Source organism: Hemitrygon akajei, chromosome 1 (genome assembly GCF_048418815.1).
Source record: "Hemitrygon akajei chromosome 1, sHemAka1.3, whole genome shotgun sequence".
Lineage (NCBI taxonomy): Eukaryota > Metazoa > Chordata > Chondrichthyes > Myliobatiformes > Dasyatidae > Hemitrygon > Hemitrygon akajei.
The window spans coordinates 7101082-7116662 of record NC_133124.1 but is presented as its reverse complement, the minus strand read 5'-3'; the positions used below and the strand labels follow the sequence as shown (position 1 = coordinate 7116662).

Genomic DNA, 15581 nt, shown 5'->3' with positions numbered 1-15581 from the left:
AGGGGTAGGGGGGCATCCAGAAGTCGTTGTACAAATTACTACCAAAGGCAGCAGGAAGGTAAAGGGAGGAGGTGCAGAAGAGAGGACATAGGGAGTTACAAACACAAAATACTGGAGGAACTCAGCAGGTCAGGCAACATCTATGGAAATCAATAAATAGTCAATCTTTTTAGGCTGAGACCCATCTTCAGGACTATTCTTTGTAGAAAGCTGAAAAGCAGGACCTCTACAGTAGTGATCATTGGATTTAGACCATAAAACCAGAAGATACAGCAGCAGAATTAGGCCATTCAGCCCATCAAAACGGCTCCACCATTCCATCATGGCTGATCCCAGATCCCACTCAACCTCATACACTTGCCTTCTTGCCTTAGCTTTTGATGCTCTGACCATTCAGGAAACTATCAATTTTCTCTTTAAATATACCCACGGATTTGGCCTCCATTGAAGTCTGTGGGAAAGCATTCCACAGATTCACTACTCTCTGGCTAAAAAAAAATCCTCCTTATCTCTGTGCATTCTTCTCCAGTTGGCTATCCCCGGCAGAGAGGAACTATGATATCGGAAAACAGGAGCTTCTTGCAGTTAAGTTAGGCTTGGAAGAATGGCGTCTCCAGCCAGAATGGCCAACAACACTTTACCATTTTGACTGACCACAAGAACCTGGCTTATACTCAGGAGGCCAAGAGGCTGAATTCCAGGCAGGCCTGGTGGTCTTTGTTCTTTATCGCTTTGAATTCATCCTGACCTACCGACCGGGGTTGAAAAACCAGAAGCCTGCTGCCCTGTTCTGTCAGTTTAATCTTCCGGAGTGAGAGGAGCAGCATACCACCATTTTGCCCCAGGCCAGGCTGGTAGTGCCAGTTCTTTGGGGGATTGACACTGTTGTTCACAAGCCCCATGCGCAAGGGGAGATTCCTAGGAATGGTCATCCAAGTAAGCTGTTCATCCCAAGTTCCGTCAGGTTCCAGGTGGGGACATTCATCAAGAATAACACCAGGGATAGCCAGGGCCCTGGAGTTTATCATGAGGAGGTAGGGTGGCCCAGAATGACAAAAGAGATTCAGCAGTATGTGAGGTGTACGCCTGGAACAAGGAACCCTCTATCCTTCATTCTCTCCCTTTCCGGATGACCTCGAGCACTCATCTCCAGGGACTTTGTCATGGGTCTCCTGCTATCTCTGGGGGATTTGGTCAACGTGGAAATTGTCAATCAGTTTGGAAAGGCAGCAAGTTCATTACCTTGGGAAAACTATCATCTGTGGTGGAGACGGCCGATATTGTCCTGGACGAGGTCTTCAGGATCTACGGATTCCCGTTGGACATTGTCTCGGATCGTGGTCCATATTTGACGTCACATTTCTGAAGGTGTTAGAATAGGGGCAACAGCAAGCCTTTCCCCCACAGTCCAACGGCCAGGCGGAGCAGACTAACCAGGATTTAAAAGGTGACTGAATTCAGAATGACTGGACGGGTGGTGTGACCATTTGATGTGGGCAGAGGTCACCCACAAAACCTCACAGCATTCTGCACACGAGATGTCACCATTCACGTTCCAGTTTCATTATCCTCCGCCTCTCTTTCCGGAACAAGAGGCCGAGGTTGGGTCTCTGCAGCCGAAGATTTCCTCCAACACTGCAAGCAAAGTGGATTAGAACAAGAGAGATTTTCCTGGGCTCTACCCAGAAAGCGGAGACGAAGGTGAACCAAGAGAGAAGTCCGGGACCTACTTTACAGCCGGGGCAACAGGTCTGGGTATACCTTCATGATTTGCCTCTCCAAGTGGAATCAAGAAAGCTGGTGCCCAAGTTCACTTTGAAATCCTGAAGAAATTAAACCCAGTGGCTTACACCTTGAAGTTCCCCTAGAACAAAAAGATCAATCCTAGTTTCCACATTTCTCAATTAAAACCTGTCTCCACCGGCTTCTTAGCAACCCCCCACCATCAGCCCCACTGCCAACCAGGTTTATTGAGGGGTAAGAGGTCTTCACAGTGAAAGGACTTTCAGACCCACGTACTGTTCAAGGGGTTTAGCCAAGCCTCGTGGACTGGGAAGGATTTGGAACTGAAGGGAGGTGCTGGGTGCCTGAAAGAGACATCTTGGATCCAGCTCTCATCCTCGATTATCATCACCGTTTCTCCCAGCAGCCAGTGCCATCAGGAATCGGCCATAGGGGAGGGGGCCCTGTTACAATGTGCCCCCCCAACCAAGACAGCTTCTGGGATTTAGACGCTCAAACTCCCTGAAGTACCAATAGCAGACCTGGCCCCTTTAAGGGTTTGGAACAGTCCTGCTAATTGGTAGTCATATTTCAAGCGCCAAGAATCAAGTATTTAAGGAACACCTGAGGTTCAGTTTGATGCTCAGTCACAAGCATTTGGGTGATATTGTCTAGCATCTGTTTTGTGTTCAGATCCAGTTTGATACTGTGTCTCAAACCTTGCTTCAGATACCCCAGCATTTGGGTCCACATCATCCGCTTGGACTCTTGTTACACCAACAGAAGGCAACTAAAAAGCCATAAGGAGAGAAAAGATGAAATATGAAGGTAAGCTATCCAATAATATTAAAGATGATGCCAAAAATGCTTTCAACTATATATAAAGAGTGAAAGAGAGGCGAGAGTGGATATCAGACCACAGAAAAATGAGACAGGATAAGTAGTAATGGGGGACAAGGAAATGGCAGCATTTTACATCAGTCTTCACTATGGAAGACAGTAGCAGTATGCCAGAGATTTGAGACTGTGGAGGGCAGAAATGAACATAGTTGCTGTTACTAAGAAGAAGGTGCCTGGGAAGTTGAAAAGTCTGAAGGTAGTTAAGTCACTAGACCAGGTGGACTACACCCCAATGTTCTGAAAGAGTGGAGACATTTGTAATGATCTTTCAAGAATCACTTGTTTCTAGAATGGCTTTTGAGGATTCGAAAATTGCAAATGTCACCCCACGCTTTAAGAAGTAAGGGAGGCAGAAGAAATGAACTAATTATTCTGACTTCAGTGGCTGGGAAGGTGTGGGTGTCCTTTATTAAGGATGACATCTCAGTGTACTTGGAGTCGTGAGAAAATCGGCTAAAGTTAGCATGGTTTCCTTCAGGGGAAATCTCGCCCAGCAGATCTGTTGGAATACCTTTAGGAAATAACAAGCAGGATTAAAAAAATTGCTGTCTGGAGTACAGGGAGGCATTCTTATATATTCCCATTTTAAGGCTTGATAATACTGTACTGTCTTCAAGAGAAATGGAGGGAGCAGCACTGTTGGCCAGAAAGAATGACGATGGTTGAACAGAAATGGCAGTGGCCATTTTGTGAACTGCCTGAACTGATTTCTTGCTCTGAGATGAGCAAACCAGAGCACTGGAATATGAACACAGGGAGGTTTCTGCGAATGACCTGCTAAACCTGAAAACATTCTCAGACAAGTAACTATTTATTTTGTAAGGTGGCAGGCTTACAGGAGGAGGCTCAGTGTCTGGGCCACCTGGTTTAACTGATTTGAAGCAATTGGAGTTCAAAAGGCATGAGGCTGAGGGCAAAGACCACAGATCAATGGTGCTTGTCACCCTGCAGTTCAGCCAATAAGAAGGTGTCATGGGTAGGTTAGGTGACCTTGAGCCAAAAGGATGGAGGCACAACATCTGCTGATAAGAAATTTTTCAAGTAAGGAGTTTTGAATTCAAAGTAGCAACAACTCTCCAGAGGCCAACCAGCACAGCTGTGGAGTACCCATGGACACATGGAGATTGGATTGGAAACAAGAGACATATCTGGCCAAACGTTGACTCCTTTCCCGGGTATTATCTTTTCTACTCTTTGTTCATGGAGGGTTGGGGTAACTTGATAGTTTTGCACATACGAGGGGTGATTGATAAGTTTATGGCTAAGGTAGAAGGAGTCAATTTTAGAAAACCTAGCACATTTATTTTTCAACATAGTCCCCTCCTACATTTACACACTTAGTCCAGCGGTCGTGGAGCATATGGATCCCTTCTTTGTAGAAGTGGTCCACAGCAGGGGTGATTGATAAGTTCGTGGCTCAAGGTAGAAGGAGATGAGTTATAACTTCAAACTCTCTGCATTATCACTCAAAGAGTTGAACTGCACGTGCATGTAACGAGAGTGTCTTGGCCCTCCAGGTGGTCCACAGCAGGGGTGATTGATAAGTTCCTGGCCTACGGTAGAAGGAGATGAGTTATACAGCTCTCGTTACATGCACGTGCAGTTCAACAGTTTTGCACATTTTTAATAATCTATTCAATATATATAATTGATTTACTTTTTTATTTATTATGTTTTATTTTATTTATTATTATTTTTCTCTCTCTGCTAGATTATATATTGCAATGAACTGCTGCTGCTAAGTTAACAAATTTCACGCCACATGCCGGTGATAATAAACCTGATTCTGATATCCCTCCATCTTCCTTGATTCCATGTACCTATCCATTGTCTCTTAAAAGCCTCTAATGTATTTGCCTCTACAACCACACCAGGCAGTGCACTGCAGGCATCCATGGTTCTGAGTGTAAAACTTATCCCTCACAATCCCCTTTGAACCTACCTCCTCTCACCTTCAATGCACGCTCTCTGGTGTTAGACATTCCAACCCTGGGAAACAGATACTCTGTCCACTCTATCTATGCCACTCAATCTTATAAACCTCTATCAAATCTCTCCTCTGCCTCTGACACTGCAGAGTAAACAACGCAAGTTTGTCCAGCCTCTCAAGGTGGCACATTCCCTCTAATCCAGGCAGCATCCTGGTAAACCTCTTCTGCACCCTCCCCAAAACCTCAACATCCTTCCTATAGTGGGGCAACCAGAAATGCGTGCAATACTCCAGATGTGAAAAACTATTAAGTTCTTATAAAATTGCAACATCACTTCCTGACTACTACAATGCCTCGACTAATAAAAGCAAGCATTCCATAGCTGATCAGTATTATTGGGTAATAAACACTTATAACAAGCACCAACAACAATAAATGGCCCAAGTGACTTCACTGAAGACTTTGACCTCACGAACTGCACAAATCTGTGGAGTCCCCTCCTCAGGTTCAGCTGTTATAATCATTTGGCCAATTCCTATGTATATTTAGTATCTCTAGGCAACAAGTAAAACACATAAATCTTTTCTTGCAAGAGGAAGGTTCAGGGTTTTTTTTTTGTACTTTTCTCACATGCCTCCAAGTTAATTTTTTATAATAGATTCTAGGTTCAAAGTAAATTTAATATCAAAGTATAAGTGTAACCATTTCCAACCCTGAGATTAATTTTCTTGCAGGCATTCACAGTAGAACAAAGAATTGAAATAGAATCAATGAAAATCCACACACAAAGACTGACAAACAACCAATATACAGAATCTGTGCAAACACAAAAAACAGAATAATAATATATTTTATCAATGAAAACAGGATTCAGCATGTGCAATTCTGATAAGAAGTGCACACCACTAAACTTAAATGAGAGTATAGCGCAGAAAAATGAAGACATTATCACTATTGAAGAAAGAGTTAACCAATGAAAGAGCATGACCTCCATGGAAGACATCCCAGGATCTGAGCAGACTAGATGTGGACAAGGAAGCGTTGAACGCCTGGCTCAGAATTGGAGACCTTTTCCCAGAAACAGAGGAGTTCCTTGTGGCAGTACAGGACCAGGTGGTTAACACAAAAATGACCAAAAATACATATTAAAAGACCAACAAATTCAAATGATAAATGCAGAAAATGCCAAGAGAAACCGGAAACAATTCCCCCCATTACAGGATCCTGTAGCAGTTTAACTCAATCTGATTACTTACACAGGCACAATTAAGGGGTAAACAACATTCATCAAAATCTTGCTTTAGAATACAAACTCATAAAAGACACCATAACTTCATATAAATATAAGCCTGATCCGGTTTTAGAGTCAGAGTGCTGCAAATTATATTACAACCCATCCATTATAACAGATAGGACAGTCCATAATAACCATCTGGATATAATATTACAGGATAAACAAGCAAGAACAACTTGCATAATAGATAAAACCATTCCAAACACATGCGTGTCACGTACCCCGTGACTGGGTTACTAAACCAGCAGAAATGGAATGATACGTTGGAGTCTGGTGGTACTGTAACTAAAGGTGTTTATTAGTAAACTAAGTAATACAGTATCAAAAATGGAAGTACACATATAAAACAGGTTAGCAATGATAAATACTGAAGTGTAGGAATAAGAATCAAAACCAAGCTCTATCGTAGTCTAGGGGTAAATGAATATTCTTAAGATAATGCAGAGTTCAGTTCAGTTTAAGTCGAGGTAGTTGCTGTTGTGACGTTGGAGAGAGAGTGAGCAAGATATGAGCAGCTGCAGCAGGCAAACCTTCCATTGTCTTCTTGTTCCGTTGTACTGATGTGGTCATTCGGTTATTACCCCTCCGTTCTCGGCTAGACCGTTCTTCTGTGGTGGACTCGTCACTCTGGCATGAGTGGACACACGCACAAGCCCCCACCAGTCCTGCCGTCACACTGTGAGCTTTGTGACCTATCTGATTCGGTTCTCCAAGCCCCCACCTTCCTGTGGGTGCACAACACTCTTGCAGTGTCTTGTGGCGTGTCTGCCGGTGTCTCAGCAGACCTGTCTTTTATCTCCCCTGACGGAGTATCAGCCATCCATCAACTCCATGTCCATCAAACTGGCCACTCCCTGCTGTCTCAGCAGGAATGCTAACGAGCAAAGAAGTGTCCTTGTAGCAAAAGGTAAATAATCAGTGAGGAAACCATAATACTAAATCATGTGCCTCTCTCTCTCTCTTATCTGTATCAGATGCCTCTCCCTCTGTTCTTCATCTCTCTCTCTCATTATCAGCATAGTTCACAGGGGGGGTCAACTCTGGACCCCATCTCCATCTGGTTTTCTCATCATACATAACATGCAACATACAGAAATCAGTAAATGAAAAACACCAGAAATACGTTGAATTAAAAGAGGAAATTGAAAGACTATGGAACATGAACAGGGTATACATTGTCCCAATGGTAACTGGCATCATCCGAAAGGCACTACACAATAGCATTTAGGCCTACATGCGATATTTATCAGAAAGGCACAACACTAAACACCACTAGAATAGTCAGAAAGTTCCTAGCAATTGAGAAATGAGTGTGCTCGGCTACGCCCGTACCTCAGGTTTTACCAGCTTCAGCCGAGGAAAAATAAAAATACAACAATAATGATAATAAATAAATACTGAAAAAGTCAGTTATAGATTGACCTCTTTGCTGCCAGAAAAGTTGTCTCTAATTGGAAGATGAGGTAGAGTCCTCACTTCTGCTCTGAGAATTAAGTGTTAAGGGTTTGGGTTAAGGGTGAAAGGTGAAATGTTTAAGAGAACCTGAGGGGGAACTCCTTCAGTCAGAGGGTGCTGGGAACGTGGAACGAGCTGCCAGTGCAAGTGATGGATGCAGGTTTGATTTCAACCTCAAGAGACGTTTGGCTAGTTACATGGATGGTATGGTATAGAGGGGATGATCTGGGGCAGATCAATGGGAGTAGGCAGATTAAATGGTTTGGTACTGACTAGATGGGCCAAAGGGCCTGTTTCTGTGCTGTACTTTTCTATGATTCTTTGAATCTATGATGAAAAACAAAAATGAATCAATCAGTGGTTAATGCACTGAGGTCGTGAAATTAAGCCAGTGAGCTCCCCCTTTAAATTTCAGATCTACTTGTCTGAAATGTCACTCTTGGAGGCAGAGTCATTAATCATTTCAATGTGTACAAATGCTTATCGTATTTGTTGAAATCTTTCCGTCTGCACTGCATAAACATTGTCATTATCTCATTTAGAGCACATGCTGAACTAATGAGGAGAAATATTTCTGGTAGGCATGTTAAAAATTATTATTGAGATGCAGAGTAGAACAGGACCTACCAGCTCTTCAATCTGCACTGCCCAGTAGCCCACCAATTTAACCCTAGCCTTGTCATGGGACAATTTGCAATGACCAATTAACCCACCAACTGGTACATCTTTGGACTGTAGTAAGAAACTGGAGTACCCGGAGGAAACTCACAGGGTCACGGGGAAAACATACAAATTCCTTACAGGCAGTGGCGGGAATTGAACCTGTGTCACCTGTATTATAAAGCATTGTGCTAACCACTGCACTACTATGCTGCCCCACATTTATGCAATGTTTCATTTCAAAATGAAAACTACCGGTAATCTATTTGATACAGTATGACTCTGACACGTGCTGAGGGACGCACTGAAGCTTGGTACAGCCACCGCAAGGGCTTGTCGGGGAAGGACCATGATGTAGGATTCTTCGCCTATGGGAGAGGGTGGGCCAGGTGGGGAGAGGAAGCCCCTCATTTACTGTAATATTTAATAGAAAACCCCAGGGTGCCACGAGTGGCGGCTGTGTAAGAATCACATGGATAGCATTTACCATGCGAGACCATTCGACAGTAGGACCAGAATTCGGCTGTTTGGCCCATCAAGTCTGCTCCGCCCTTCAATCATGGCTGATCCATTTTCCCCTCCTCAGCCCCACTCCACGGTCTTCTTCCTGTAACCTTTGAGGCCAGGTCCAATCAAGAACCTATCAAGCTCTGCCTTAAATACACCCACCGACCCGGCCTCCACAGCTGCACAAATTCCACAAATTCACCACCCTCTGGGCTAAGAAGTTTCTCCACATCTCTGTCTTAAATGGATGCCCCTCTATCTTGAGGCTGTCCCCTCTTGTCCTAAACTCCCCCACCATGGGAAACGCCCTTTCCACATCTACTCTGTCTAGACCTTTCAACATTTAAAAGGTTTCAATGAGATCTCCCCCCACCTTCTAAATTCCAGCAAGTACAGACCCAGAGCCATCAAACATTTCTCATATGATAACCCTTTCATTCCCAGTACCATCTGTGTGAACGTCCTCTGGACCCTCTCCAATGACAGCACATCTCTTCTCAGATGAGGGGCCTAAAATGGTTCACAATACTCAAGGTGAGGCCTCACCAATACCTCGTAAAGCCTCAACATCACATCCCTGCTCTTGTATTCTAGAGTGCTTGAAATGAATGCTAACGTGGCATTTGCCTTCCTCACCACCAACTCTACCTGCAAGTTAACCTTTAGGGTGTTGTGCACAAAGACTCCCAAGTCCCTTTGCATCTCAGATTTTTGGATTTTCTCCCCATTTAGAAAATAGTCTGTAAAGAATGGAGAGGTATTGAACTGTTTATTCTCGTAAAAAGAATGTTTATTGTGAATAAAGTTCATTTTGTTTTAAAAAATGTAGAATGTCTCTGTTTCTTGTGCAGCAGCTGTGCAGAAGACACAGAAAAGAAAGCATTCATCGATGGTGGCCTCCAGATTAGAATTCCTTCTGCAGGGAGGACAATGAAAGCAAAGCGAACAACATTCCAATATGCATTGAGAAGAAAGATGAGGATTTGACAGAGGAGCTCAGAGAGATTAAGCTGTTAGCTAATGAACTCATGCATTCATGGTGAATAGGAAAAGGCAGGTATGAGTCCCTTTGTGAATTGTTTATGTCCTCATCAGCAGTAACCCTCCTTCCCAGAGGAAGTGGCCTGACACCCAAACGTTGCACATTGGCTGTTTGTCCATGCTGTTGGGTGTGGTCTTTCATCGATTCTATTGTGGCTACTGGATTTACTGCGTATGCCTGCAATAAAACAGAATCGCAGGGTTGATACATGCATTTGACATTGAACTTACTTGGAATTTTGATCTCAGTTTGTTTCTGATGTCAGTTTGGAAGATGGTATGGTGGCAGAGACTAGAGGGAGGCCCTGGTCTTTAAATCTCAACAAGCCCCACAAAAATCAGATTTGAAATGCCTTTTGTCCAGCAGTTGTGTCTTTAATTAGATAAAGGACTTTGGTGGGAGGGAGGAACAGGACTTGTTTTGCTGTTGTTGCACTGTTGCTTGTTGTGTTCTGTGTTGTTCTGCCGAGCATTGTAGGAAAGCTCTGTTGGCACTGGAATGCGTGGTGACATTTGTGGGAGTGTTGGCTGTGAACGCAAACGATACATTTCACTGCATGTTTTGATGTACATTTGAGAAATAAATTTGAATCTTGAACGAGATATTAAAACATAGAACAGCAGAGTGCAGTAGACCAAAAGACCACAAGACATGGGAGCAGAAGTAGGCCATTCAGCCCATCGAGTCTGCTTCACCATGTCATCATGGCTGATCCCGGATCCTACTCAATCCCCATACACCTGCCTTCTCGCCATATGAAACTTGGCTAAAGGATGGCTGCCATTGGGAGCTGAACGTCCAAGGATATACGGTGTATCGGAAAGATAGTTAGTATACAGAGGGGGAGGTGTGGTCCTCTGTATAAGAAATAATATTGAATCATTAGAAAGGGATGACATAGGATCAATAGGTGTAGAGACTCTATGGGTTGAGTTAAGAAATGGCAAGGGTAAAAGGACCCTAATGGCAGTTGTATACAGGCCTCCAAACAGCAACCGGGATGTGGATTACAAATTACAACAGGAGATAGAAAAGGCGTGTCAGAAGGGCAATGTCCTGATAATCGTTGGGGATTTTAACATGAAAGTGGATTGGGGAAAACCAGGCCAGTACTGGACCTCAGGAGAGAGAATTTGTAGAATGTCTACAAGATGGCTTTTTAGAACAGTTGTTGTTGAGCCCACTAGGAGATTGGCTGTGCTGGATTTGGTGTTGTACAATGTTCTGGAAGTGATAAGACAGCTTAAGGTTAAGGAACACTTAAGGAACAGTGATTGCAATATGATCAAGTTCACATTGAAATTTGAGAGGGAAAAAATAAAATCCAATGTGTCGGTATTTCAGTGGAATAAAGGAAATTTCAATGGCATGAGAGGGTAGCTGGCCAAGGTTAACTAGAAAGGGAAACTAGCAGGAAGGACAGCAGAGCAGCAATGGCTGGGGTTTCTGTGAAAAATGAGGGAAGTGCAAGACAGATATATTCCAACTAAGAAGAAATTTTTGAATGGAAGAAGGACACTACCGTGGCTGACAAGTGAAGTCAGAGCCAAAGTAAAAGTAAAAGAGAGGGCATGCAAGGAAGCCAGAGCTACTGGAAAGATAGAAGAATGGGAAGCTTTTAAAAACTTGCAGAAGGAAACTCAGAAGGTCATTAGGAGGGAAAAGATGAATTATGAAAGGAAGCTGGTGACTAATATCAAAGAAGATACTAAAAGCTTTTTTAAGTATATAAAGGGTAAAAGAGAGTTGAGGGTAGATATAGGACCAATAGAAAATGATGCTGGAGATATTGTAATGAGAGACGCAGAGATGGCAGAGGAACTGAATGTGTATTTTGTATCACAGTGGAAGACATCTGCAGTATACCAGACATTCAAGGGTGTCAGGGAAGTGAAGTTTGTGCAGTGAAAATTATGACTGAGAAGGTGCTCAGGAAGTTTAATGGTCTGAGGGTGGATAAATCTCCTGGACCTGATGGAATGCACACCGGGTTCTGAAGGAAGTAGCTGGAGAGATTGTAGAGGCATGAACGATGATCTTTCAAGAATCGATAGATTCTGGCATTGTACCGGATGACTGGAAAATTGTCAATGTTACTCTGCTATTTAAGAAGGGTGGGAGGCAGCAGAAATGAAACCATAGACCTGTTAGCCTGACATCAGGGGTTGGGAAGTTGTTGGAATCAATTGTTAGGGATGAGATTACGGAGTACCTGGAGGCACATGACAAGATAGGCCAAAGCCAGCATGGTTTCCTGAAAGGAAAATCCTGCCTGACTAACCCACTGCAATTTTTTGAGGAATCAGGGTAAACAAAAAAGATGCAGTAGATGTGGTGTATTTGGATTTTCAGAAGGCCTTTGACAAGGTGCCGCACGAGGCTGCTTAGCAAGTTAAGAGCTCATGGGATTACAGGGGAGTTACTAGGATGGGTGGAGCACTGGCTGATCAGCAGAAAACATGGGTTTTCCCCGGTTTCCTCCCACAACGTCCTAGAGATTTACTTGGTAGGTGAATTGGTCATTGTGATTAGGTTATGGTTACGTCAGGGTTGTCAGGGGTTGGTGGGGCAGAGTGACACCTAATTTCCCCTCGGGATCAATAAAGTATGTCTGTCTGTCTCTAAGGGTCAGAAGGGCTTACCCTGGGCTGAATTGCTAATTAAAAAATAAAAATATAAACGTTGTTAACAAACCTGTATCCACACTTCTGCTGGCATCTCGTTCCCCATTCGCACCACCCTCTGAGTGAAGATGTTTACCCTCAGATTCACTTTAAACATATGACATCGAGATCTCGTCTCACCCAGCCAGAGGGGTAACAGTCTGCATGCATTCACCCCATCTATACACCTTAATTTTATACACCTTTATCAGATCTCCCCTCACTCTCCTGTTTGAGGAAAGAAAGTGCTAACCAATTCAATTACTGATGATACTTTTTTGCCTCAATTGTTTGTTGTACAGTTATATTTCAGAATACATTAGTTGTGTTGAAACATAATTTTACAACTTTGTCTCACGTGAGACGAGCTGATGACAATAAGGGGCACATGAGCTACCTCTGGGCGGGAGCTGAACCTGAAACACTGCAATCCATGCAGGCTTTGGGCAGCGTGCTAGTGTTAGTGGTTAGAGTATTACTATTACAGCGCCAGAAAGATGGGTTCTGTAGGAAGATTCTACGTTCTCCACGTGGCCGATGGGTTTCCTCCTGGTGCTGCGGTTTCCTCCTACATTCCAAAGACGTTCTGGTAGTAGGCTAACAGGTCACAAGTGCAACTGAGCCACAAGGACTTGTTTGGCCTGAAGGGACTGTTATGGTACTATATCTCTAAATAGGCCCTTCCACCCATCTAGTCCATGCTGAACTCTTATTTTGCCTAGTCTCATCGACCTGCACCCAGACCATAGCCCTCCATACCCCTCCCATCCATGTACCGATCCAGCTTCCTTAAAAATAGTGCAATTGAACTTACACCTACCATTTCCATTGGCAGCTTGTTTCACGCTCTGAGCGAAGAAGTTCCTCTTCATGTTCCCCTGAAACCCTTAACCCATTAGTTCTAGTCTCATCCAAACTCACTGGAAAATGCCTGCTTGCATTTCCCCTATAATCTTGTATACTTCTATCAAATCTCCCCTCATTCTCCTGCACTGTAGGGAATAAAGTCCTAACCTATCCAACCTTCCCCTATCACTCAGGGCCTCAAGTCCCAGCTACATGCTTGTAAATTTTCTATGTGCACTTTCCATCTTATTGGAAGTTTTCCAGCTTTCCTATCAAAAAGTATACAGAACTGCATTCATTAGGCCTCACTGACATTTTATACAGCTCCATCAAACCATCCCATCCCCTCTACTCAGTACTTTGATTTATGAAGGCCAATGTGCCAAAAGCTCTCTTTGCAACTCTACCTACTCAGTTTACTCTACTTTCTTAACTTTCTCCCCTCATCTGGATTGTTCCATCATACTTTGCATCATGAATTTATTCCCACTGCCATTTTGACTACTCAGCTTCCTTTCCTAGTTTCCACTTCAGTTGAATTAAACATTTTCTCTTTAAAATCTAACCCGCCCTCCCCAATGTACTCAGCTACTGAGTACTGTGATCACTTGGGTGGGATATTCTCCAAAGGGTTGCTGTAGAGGCCAATCTGGGATTCACATAACCGGGTTGTGAGTGTGGATTCCTTTAATGGAGAATGCCTGTGCAGGGCTTTGCTTAACGTGGGGCATCTGATGTATGGGCAGCCACCGCAGGGTCCTTGACAGATCGGGGTCAGGGTCTAGTGGCATGGTGTGCAAGATGACTGAGGACACTTCATAGCTGTGGCCTTCCTCCATCTTCACTGCCATTGTGATGTCATCATCTTCCTCCAGCTCCACCGTTGAGGTCTTGGTTAGAATGGCCCCTTGTCTGGAACCTCCCCTTTGACCTCACCAGGAGCTAAACTCCAGGAGGCATCGGTTTCAGGATCTCAGGAACTTACAAGTCTCCCCACCGTGACAATGTCCTCAGAGAAGACTCAGCTACCATTCAATCCTCACCCTCCCCTTTCCCCTTCTCTTACTCTACTGTTGCCACTGTTATACTTTTCAAGAATTCCATGTTTGAACCCCTCCAATATTTACTTCAAATCACAGATATGAGAATGTGATTAAAAGTCTTCCAAGGGCTTCCCAAAATTGGTTTCTCACAAAGGTTCTGTGCTTGAGAATTTGTGGAAGTGTTATTTGTGGTAATTTTGCTTTATGTGTTGTGTGTAGGTTGTATCTAGTGTACTGTGCTCCCTGGTCCAGAGGAACGTTGTTTCCTTTGGTCGTACCTGTATGTACAGTTGAATGACAATAAACTTGAATTTGAACTTGAATGGCAGGAGCATCATATCAGAGTTTTGAAGATTTATTCACTGTCGACCTGAAGTGGTGATTGGCAAGTTGCATTGAGTCCAGGTCCTTGCTTGGGCAGGACTAAACGATAAAAGCTCACAGTACTTTTCTCCGGGATGAGGGAGTCTAAATCTGGATAGGACATAGGTTTAAGGTGAGAGGGGAGAATGTAAAGGGGTCTTGAGGGGCATATTTTCCAGGCAGTGGAAGGTGAGGCCGCAGAATGAGCTGCCAGAGGAAGTGGCTAAGACAAGTACGATTTAAAATATTTAAAAGAGATTTAGATGGTTACTGGGACATAACAAGGGTGGGAATGGAGGGGGACAGGGAGGCTGTTCAAAAGCAGCCAAATGGGGCTGGTTCAAGTAGTTAATTTATTAGTCAGCATGGCCCAGTTGGGCCGAAGGGGCTGTTTCTGTATCTCATTGTTATAGAGAAGTACAGCAGAGAAACAGGCCATTCTGCTCATCCAGTCCATGCCGAACCATTTAAGCTGCCTTCTCCCATCAAACTGCACCCGGACCATAGCCCTCCATACTATCCCATCCACGTAACTATTCAAACTTCTCTTAAACATTAAAATCAAAATCGCACCCAGCACTTGTGCCGGCTGGCAGCTCATTCCACACCATCACCACCCAGAGTGAAGTTCCTCCTCATCCTCCTGCTAAACATTTCACTTTTCACCCTTAACTCAAGACCTCTAGTCCCACCCAACCTCAGTTAAAAAAACTTATTTGCATTTACCCTATCAATGCCCTTCATAATTTTGTACAGCTCTAACAAATCTCCCCTCATTCTTCTACATTCCAGGGATTAAAGACCTAACTTTCAAATTTTCTTTATAAGTTATTTCTTACCTTTATGACTCTTTCCCCTCATGCACATCTGTAGCTTTCAAAGATGGTTAACTACACGACTTTTCCATGACTGCAAAATAGATTGATTCATTTGTCATGTGTACATCAAAACTTACAGTGAAATGTGTAATTTGTGATAACAACCAACACGACCTCAGGAGTTCAACAAGAAATATTGTGTTATGTTACTTACTAACTTGCTGCCTGTCACGCCTGTTGGCATTTAGGGCAGCAATGAAGATCCCCCATCTCTGTCTGTCCTTGGCCATCTTCCCTATTGTGACCCGGATGTGGTTCAGGGTCCTCATTTAAGCCT

The 15581-nt window shown here is 43.7% G+C and overlaps 1 long non-coding RNA gene across 4 annotated transcripts in view; it reads left to right on the top strand.

Annotated features, from left to right (window-relative positions):
• The window catches only part of LOC140716373 (uncharacterized), a 66280-nt gene that overhangs the window by 46680 nt on the left and 4019 nt on the right, over window positions 1-15581 (top strand). For 3 of the 4 annotated variants that reach the window (XR_012096290.1, XR_012096296.1, XR_012096294.1), the window contains 2 exons: window positions 2452-2550; window positions 9321-9526. This is a non-coding gene — a long non-coding RNA (uncharacterized lncRNA). The remainder of the gene's footprint in view (window positions 1-2451; window positions 2551-9320; window positions 9527-15581) is intronic. The other variant, XR_012096301.1, reaches the window with a different exon arrangement.